Source organism: Molothrus aeneus, chromosome Z (genome assembly GCF_037042795.1).
Source record: "Molothrus aeneus isolate 106 chromosome Z, BPBGC_Maene_1.0, whole genome shotgun sequence".
Lineage (NCBI taxonomy): Eukaryota > Metazoa > Chordata > Aves > Passeriformes > Icteridae > Molothrus > Molothrus aeneus.
In genome coordinates, this window is record NC_089680.1 from 64,529,958 (window position 1) to 64,538,965 (window position 9,008).

Consider the following 9,008-nt stretch of genomic DNA (forward strand, 5'->3'; position numbering starts at 1 on the left):
GAGGCGCGGGGTGCGGCTGTTGGTTCAGAGGCGTGGAGCCCCGCTGTTATCTCAGGGCCGCAGGGCCCCGCCGTTAGCTGGGAGGCGGGGAGCGCCGCCATTGGTTCGGACTCCGAGGGAGCCCGGACGGGGCCTTCGCCTCATGTGCCGCAGGGTGACGAGCCCCAGAAGGAGGGGGTCACCATGGCGACTCGTGGCCGGCGGGGCTGTCGAGGCGGCGCGCCGGGGGTTGAGCTGCCGGGCTCCCAACTGGCCACGGCCAAGAGCCGCCGCCTCCAGCGGCCGCGCTTACACAGGGCCGGCGGGCACCCTGGGCGGCGCGGGGCGGCCGGACCCTTCCGTGGGCTGGTGGCGAGCGGAGCCGGGCAGCGCGGTACCGACGTTGGGGCGATGCATCGCACCGGGGAGAAGGGCCGTGCGGGGCAGAGGGAGTCCTGCCCCCCCGCCCTCCACAGCAGCGGCGGCTGGGCCATGCTGGGGGTGCTGACGGAGAACAGGCAGCAGCAGCAGCGGCCCGGCGGTCAGGGTGCTGCTGTTAACAAGCTTTTCTGGCTTTGAAAACACCATCACTTCATGTAGAAAAAATGAAGTGCCCAACTGCATCATCAGTGCTGCATCAAAGCAAAGTTTTGCTATCTACATAGATGATTCAGAAGATAAAGAAAACTACAGCTGCCAAGTGTCTGAGGAGCTGGAATTAAGCCACTGTGAACTGGATACCAGTGCAATGACATCCAGTATTCATCGGCGGCTGGATCTGAGTTCAGGCTCTCCTATGGTAGTGGAAGATGTTGTAACTCTGGCTGGAGAGTATGCAGAAGACCTCCGAGAGGCAGAAGTAAGATTTAGGCCCAAGCCCTACTGCATGAAGAAGCAGCCAGATATCACAACAGGAATGTGTGCTATCCTGGTAGACTGGCTGGAGGAAGTAGGGGAAGAGTATAAACTTTGGACAGAGACTTTGTACTTGGCAGTGAACTTCCTGGAGAGGTTTCTTTCCTGCATGTCTGCTCTCAGAGGGAAGTTACAGCTTGTGGCAACAGCAGCAATTCTTCTGGCTGCGAAATATGAAGAGATCTACCCACCATATGTGGATGAATTTGTCTATATAACAGATGATACCTACACAAAGAAGCAGCTGCTAAGGACAGAACACTTGCTTCTCAAAGTGCTGGGTTTTGACCTAACAGCCCCAACTGCCCATCAGTTCCTCCTTCAGTATATTCAGAGATGTGGAATCTGTATGAGGACAGAGAACTTTGCAAGGTATCTTGCAGAGCTGAGTCTCCTTCAAGTTGATCCTCTTCTTGAGTACCTTCATTCACAAATTGCTGCAGCAGCCTACTGTTTGGCAAACTATACAGTGAACAGATCTTTCTGGCCAGAAGAACACCTTAACATTGTGACACTGGGCCACCCGAGCACTTGAGGAAGGCCCACAGGTCATAATTAAAAATGAACTAGGGGAATGGGAACAGGGTTGGAGACTGGTACTCACAGGGCGAGGGTACGCAGCCGTCAAGAAAAATAGTAAAATCAAATGGTGCCCACTTAAGTCAATAAAACTGGACCTTCAGGGCAAAAACTAATGAAATTTGTAAAGTTTGTTTTTGCAGGACTGAATCCTCAGACACCCCCGCGGCCTGTATACCTGGCTTCCTAAAGGCTGTGACGAATCATCAAGCAGCCTGATGGCAGACCATACTGGGGTTGTGAAAGAAGTCAGTGACCGAACTAAAGGAGCGGCTGGCACTGAGAAGGACGGGGCGGGGGGGGGGGGGGAGAAACAGCTCAGCAAAAATGTTAAGAGGTATCCATCAAGTAGAGTTCAAGCTCTGGCCAGGTTCTGGCTCTACTTGAATGGAATGCCAAGTAACCCAGAGTTCTTCCCTGTGTCAAAGGATCAAAGGGCGATTTGGAGGGAACATAAGTCTGGACATGGACTCTCCAAATCCTCTCTAGTTTAAGATCAAACAGGTCGCAGACCCTGGGAAAATAATTCAGTCCTAGGAGGTCAACTAAAAAAAAAACCAAAAACTGAGGAGGTCCTACAAAGATATTCAAAGACAGGGTTCAGTCAGCTCCATGAATGATCGCCTTACATTTTAAACAAGTTTGTGTTGTTTTTTTTAGAAAAAAACAGTTAGAGATAGTTAGCTTTTCGTTTGTTAAACATTTGCAGTTACAAGTTTATTGCAGTTGTGTTATATTGTTCAAGTTAATTGCATTTTGCCAGTTACACGTTTCCTACTCGTCAGTTTTGCTTTATGTTTTTAACTGGTCATAAAAGGGGGGGGAAATGTGGGGAAATATCGCGAGGTCTCGAGATATCGCGAGGTCATGCAGAACCCCTCCCCTTTTACCGTTAACTGACTGTTACCCCCTGTTATAAAAGACCCTGCCTAACCGTTAATAAATGCCAGTTACTGTCTACCACATTGGTGTATGCATGTGCTTGGCCCATGTGGCAGAGGCGCCGCCACTGAACCGTCCTCGACCCGGGACGCCACGCCCCAAGTGGTGGCAACAACCAGTGAGCTTGGGTTTTACCCAAACTGTCTGACAAAAACAACAGATTCAGCAGCTGAACCTCCCTTTCTTGGTTAGTACTAGCAAAACTGAGGTATTTATATATTTTTAACTATGACTAATATTGTATACAGTCACTTAATTTTACATACAATCTTTTAATTTTTCTTAATTTCTTCAATACTTTGACTGCTATGGTGACAACAAATCCTGACCAAAAGTTAATTGCCTCACATATCACTGCCTTATCTCATACATACCCTAAATTAAGTCTCTGAAGATTCCAAATGTGAAGCTATTCTTTCTAGTAAATTACAGGAACAATTAAAGATATTTTCCACACAAGAGAACTGCATTTAGCAAATGCACGTATCTTTTAGGATAGGATACATCCTATCTATTAGGATGTATCAATCAATCCTCATTTTCTAAAAATCTTACATGATACTACTGGAAATGAGCTCCAAAAACTCTCTCATGCATCATATCTAGAACACTTGCTAACAAAAAGATACATCCAAATTCCATGCAAAAGAAAGGATCTTAGAAAAATATCTACCCTGCCACTAGAGATGTGGACTGAAATCCACTGATCTATTCTTCTAATCATAGTTACTCTGCACCAAGACAGTGACTCTGAGAGCAAAGTGCACAAGATCTTTCTTGTACTAACTCCATGTCAGCTTTATCTGAGCTCTGGGAAAACAAGATTGGTACTTTTTCCTGTGAATATGAACACATTCACTGCTTCAGAGGAAATACACAAAATCTAGTGCTTTCCAGTACTAATGCACCATACGTGCAGTCTGTCTTCAAGCAGTAACTTTCCATATTAAAGTATATGTAAGCAGAGGTGTCAGCACTTTCCTTTCCTGGGCTGGAAAAATTCAAGTGGCTCCTAAGTGTATTCTGCCAACCATGATGTAATTACTTTTCATAAGTTAATGGCACAATTTTTAATTTAGGAACGAACACTTCTCAAAGAGTTATCACAACAGAAGTAAATAACTAGACTAAAAAAATTACTTGCCACAGAAAGTAAGTGATATAAAAAATTGACCTTAAAGACTCAAAGAAATGCATACAAAAGTTTAAAGGAATATTTTTTAGACTAGATTCAATTTAATTACTATGACATTTCTTTTAGTTCTGCTTTAAAACACAGAATACCATTCAGAAAGGATGTTAGATTTAGTAGCATTCATAAACAGTTGGTTCCTATGCTCTTTTTTTCTAGTAGATTTCTGCCAGCAGAACACTGACTACCACAGAGACATCTGAATATGTCCCTTGAAAAATAACTACTGAATCCCCAAAAGTTTTATTACCTCATAATCAGTTAAAAGGACTCTAAATGTCTTTGATGGGAAAGTCAAAAGCTTGCCAGAAAATGGGGAGTAGCAGTGGCATCATGTTATGATGCCATGACTCACTTCATCTTTTGTTTTGTCAAAATCAACCTATTTATATTCTTCTTTACATTATATTTTAAACCATTTTGAGCCAGAAATTGTTTGGCTTTCAGGAGCCCTTGCTCATAAAATTGTTGAACACCAAACCTTGAAATAAGGCACACAAACTTCTGTGTGCTAACAAAAATATTTGTGCAATAAAATTGACCTATTAAAATACAATTACACTAAAGTTGTCTGCAAGTGTCCTCTGACTTTAGGACAACTGGCATGTAATAGCTAAAGTGCATAGCATCAAAACCCTCCAAGCTTTCAGTGCAGAGGGACTATGTGCAAACATGTTGCAATGTGTCCTAGATTATGCTAATTTTTGAAGACTAGCCTCAAAGTACCTGTAAGAATGCTGACTAGTAAGCAAAACATGCCATCCCAGAAGTTTAAAGTATAAGCACGTGATTTTTGATAACTGCAGATGTTCTCTGCCATTGTTCTCTTTGAGAGGATTGAATGTCACTGTAAAGAAGAGACTCGAATGTTGTTCTTCTCTAAAACAAGTTTCTCCCAAGTGCCAAGAAAAAACGTAATGAAAGAGTGAGAATATCCATTGACGTTAAATTGAAACACAAGGGTGGAAGGAGCATTTATATTGGATTAACCAAGTTGGTTTAGTTCTGATTATTATTCAGCATGTTAAAAGTAGATTCTGTCTATATCAAAACTGGCGGTGTAGGAGTTGCTGTTGTTGCTGCTGCTGTTGTTATTGTTATTATTATTTTGAGATAGAAGAGGCATCAAAACTGGTGATTAGCATTTAAATGTTTTTGTTTCTACACATATATATTTTGCAATAAAAACCCACATATGTAAGTAAAAAAAATCTCATCCAGCATAGTGGGACTCAGAGGGAAAGAAGAAAGTGAAACCTAATGTCATCAACTAAACAGTTTATGAACACTGAGAAAAGTACCATAATTTAGTAATCACTATGCTAACAGGGTACAATGAATGCTGCTGTGTAATGTTTACGTGGAGAGATGCGTCAAGAGATTACCTCTGTAATACATAGTATGTGATCTAAGCTTCTCAAAATCTGTGTTAAATAAGGAAACAGCCACTCTAATTCTAAAATATGAGAAAAAACATCCTTTCCAGGATCAATGAGGATGCCAGTGGGCCCTAGAAACTCTCTTTGGTTAAAACAACAAGCTGTGCAGCATCTCCCCATCCCCAGACAACAGAAATTCACCAACATGCAATGGTGGAAGGAAGAAATGGAGAAAGGAAGCTTTATAGACAGCAGCAAAACTCAGAAACAGTGTGTCACCTAGACTATCAACCAGAACAAGAAATGAAGGGGCCAATCACAGATTTGATTTATGGACCCTGCTTCAGTGTTTCACTCTGACTGAAACCTGAGAAATGCTGTGTTAAGTGCCTTCAGAAAAATAATAGTTGGAGAGGCATCTCAGAAATCGGTATAGGAAGTAGCAGAAGTACTTTCAGCTTAGAGCTATTTTACAAACAAACGAACATGGATAAATGGTACTTCTGAAAAAACTCACATCATGTATTCTCAGTGTAACCTCCCTATCAGCATGTTTACAAGATTTTAGTGGAATTCTTTTGTTCAGTGCTGAATCTTTGTACTACTGTGCTTTGCAAGATACTTCTACAGATCAGTTGTTGTCACAGCAGTAATTTCAATGCAATTTAAAGTACTTCGGGTTATGTTAGGGTAGGACCTACATACCTTTAGCATAGGTTCCATAACACCTAAATTTCAAGTCCTCTAGCTTAAAGTAAAATCCATGACATTGTATTATCAGTACCCTCTATAGTGCGCAGGACATCAAGTGTTCCAAAATTAAATTCAAAATTGCAAACACTTTTTCTAGGGTGCCAAAACAATCATGATAATACATTGAAAATAATGCATCTACATAACTATCACATAAGAAAATGTGGAGGCCAAGGTTCCTAGATCTCAAATTTTCTAATTTCAGCATGTCTTCTTCCACTACAAGTGAGCTGTTTTAAAAGAAGGTGCCTATCTCTGTTATTCAACAAAATCTAAAAATCCTGTAGAAACTGACATACTTTCCAATATTTTAGTGGTTGTGACACTTCTGGGAACTTTAAATACCAGAGTTTCTCATGAGAAGAGAGAAAGCTTTTATATGATAATCAAATTACAGAGGCTATACACAAGGAGGCACCAACACTACTATTTATTCTTCTGGCTAGCTTTTAAAACACATGCCTGGTTATAAGCCTAATGTTTGAGGAGTTGGATTTTGACAGTTACATACATTCTACAGACCAAAATGTTTAATCCCACATTTGCCACCTCAAAGGAGAATTTCCCTTGGCTAGATGGGGGATATCCTCCAATGAAATGAAAAGCCAAAAGCAGTAAGGTGTTATTTTAAGACATAGCTATAGGTGTTTATAATTTTCTGCTGTCTTCTCTTTGTTACTGGAAAATTTGTAGCTTTGTGGCACATACAAATATGTAAATAGATAGTTAACTGCAACTGGAAATTATCTGCCTCAAGAGCATAAAAATTATTTTGTACTTACATGAATATATTTACCCACTTAAGTAGTCACTTTATGTCTTTATTTTTCAGTTAGTTTAAATAACTATATGCACCAATTCATTAGTTTGCTTTCAGTGTTTTTCAACTGTAAATCTCAAACTTCTGCACTTAGGTCCAATTACTAATTTGTAAATTACATAATACTGCAGCTCAAAAATTAGGATACATCAGACAGAAGACATATTCAGAGCCTGAATGGAGAACAAACTTCAGGCTTCACTCTAGCTAACAGAAAAGAATCTACAGAAGTAGAAAACAGACAATAAATACACAAAAAGGTGAAATTAAATTAACTGATTGCTGCTATTAAATCAGAGCTTTGAACAACTGTACAGAATATCTATTTATAATGAATACTTCAAGCTTAGTAGCAAAGCAGAAGTAAAAATAAAAACCAAGACCTCATCTATTATGAGATACTGCTATGCATCATCGAGTAGCACCTCCCTTGGAATATGTGCAATGTAGATTGGAAGTGATGCAGACTCACCTCTTGTTTTTGCAAACTGCTTGTCTAGTGCAGAGTAACTGTAAGCAGAGTAAGCTAATTAGTTTGAATTCAGTCGCACTTCCATTCACCACAAATCTTCTAGTTAGATGCAACAAATAGGATTATGTCTGCAATATCCATGACACGTGGACTCAAACCAGTCAAGCTAAATTATGACAGTGAAAGCCAGAGCAATTTTGAAGTGTAAAATTTGAAAGAATGCTGGGAAACACCCAGCGTCATCTAAAAGGCAAACTGACAAAAACATACTTCATCTGTTCAAAGAATAATTTGATATGCAGCAAAATGCCAGTTGTACTTCCATTAAGGCATAGATGCATACCATATGAGCAGGTAAAAATGTGTCTGTAAGGAGAATGATAACCACCCTGCAATCCTCAAACATTCTCTCTCATTGCAACTCTTTCACAAACAATAAAAACAGTCTAAAATATATGTTTGGGTAAATTTAAAGTAATTTCCACTAGAACTGAAAAATATTCATTATTGCTTCAACTTGTATTTCAAAGCAGTTTTAGAAACAGTCACAAGATTCACATGGATAATACTACAGTAGTGGTTGACAAATCACAGATGAAAGCCTAATGGCAGCACGGAATACAATGTACTTGCATGAAAGAGGTCCTATTTACTGAAAGAAGCATCGCTATGAAATTTTTTCTTGCTTTTTTGCTTTCTTCTCTTCTGTTGCGGGTGCAGCTAGCTTGTAGCCACCAAATAAATCTGGTCATACCAGACCTTCAGCCTTGGCCAGCCTAGAGGTAAAACAGCTCCTCAGATGAGGCAGGGATAGGTTGGATTCAAATCTACACAAGGACTTCACCAATCACATTCCATCCTAAGCAGTAGACATCACACTGCTCAGGAAGCTGGGCTGTGTGGGAATCAGACCAATCAGCAGTTTAGACTGGGGTGTGTCAAACCCCCTACATAAACTAAACTTGAACAATAAATCTTGCTGCTATCACATGAAGCTCTGAAGTGTGTGTGTTGTCCCTGTCTCCAACCACCGAACCACAAAACATGTGGCTCCCCCCAAATAATATTTCCCTTCCCTTTCTACAATGCAGATGGAAAAACAAGTAGGACAAATCTGTACTATGCGCTGTGTGTGTTGTCCCTGTCTCCAACCACCGAACCACAAAACATGTGGCCCCTCCAGATACTATTTCCCTTCCCTTCTCTCTCAACAATGCAGATGGAAAAATAAGTAGGACAAATCTGTACTATGAGCAGGAAGTTGCTAAAAATATTGAAGCTTGTCTACATGAATTCAGAGAGCTTATAAGCTATATAGTTAGCATCTGCTATGGCTATTGTTATTGTCTTTTCTCGTTTTAACGTTTCTTATTTTATTTGATCCCCTTTGGTTTGGATTTATATTTTGTGTTTTTTCAGGCTAGTAGTCCATGCCATTGGATTAAAGAATTGTGATGTCATTGAAATATAGAAAAAGAAAATGTGTTGCAAATTAAATAGAGACAATTGTGTTGGTAGCCTGTCATGCAGTAAAATGAAATGAAATCCATTTTCACTTGTGCCCAGACAATCTGAACTTCAATACACTTTATTATGAAGACACCTCCTTATGATCCTGCAAGATAAGGGCAATACCAGGCATACTCTAGTAGTACATGGAGAGAATTTGGGAAAATATTTAGACTAAAGCTTAGAAGGCCTAAACAGCAAATAATGTCTTTAAAATAAATTCTAGATAATTTTTATGTCAACAAAGAAAATCACTTACAAAATCTTAGACTGCACCAACATTTCTGTTGTCAGTTCAATTCACAGTTGACGGTTGTGACTAAACTAAATGATAAATGAGAAAGAAAAATTTGCTCAAGTTTGTGAGAACAGAGAATTAACATTTGGTACCTTTAGGATCTTTGGCAATACTAGGGGCACATTTCTAACATTGTCCATCTAAAATATACTGGACTTTCATGAATGCGG

At 40.2% G+C, this 9,008-nt stretch overlaps 1 pseudogene; it reads left to right on the plus strand.

The window, feature by feature from the left end:
* Positions 1-390: 390 nt before the first annotated feature.
* LOC136569316 (cyclin-A1 pseudogene) lies at positions 391-1,571 on the plus strand (annotated as a pseudogene).
* Positions 1,572-9,008: the final 7,437 nt, after the last annotated feature.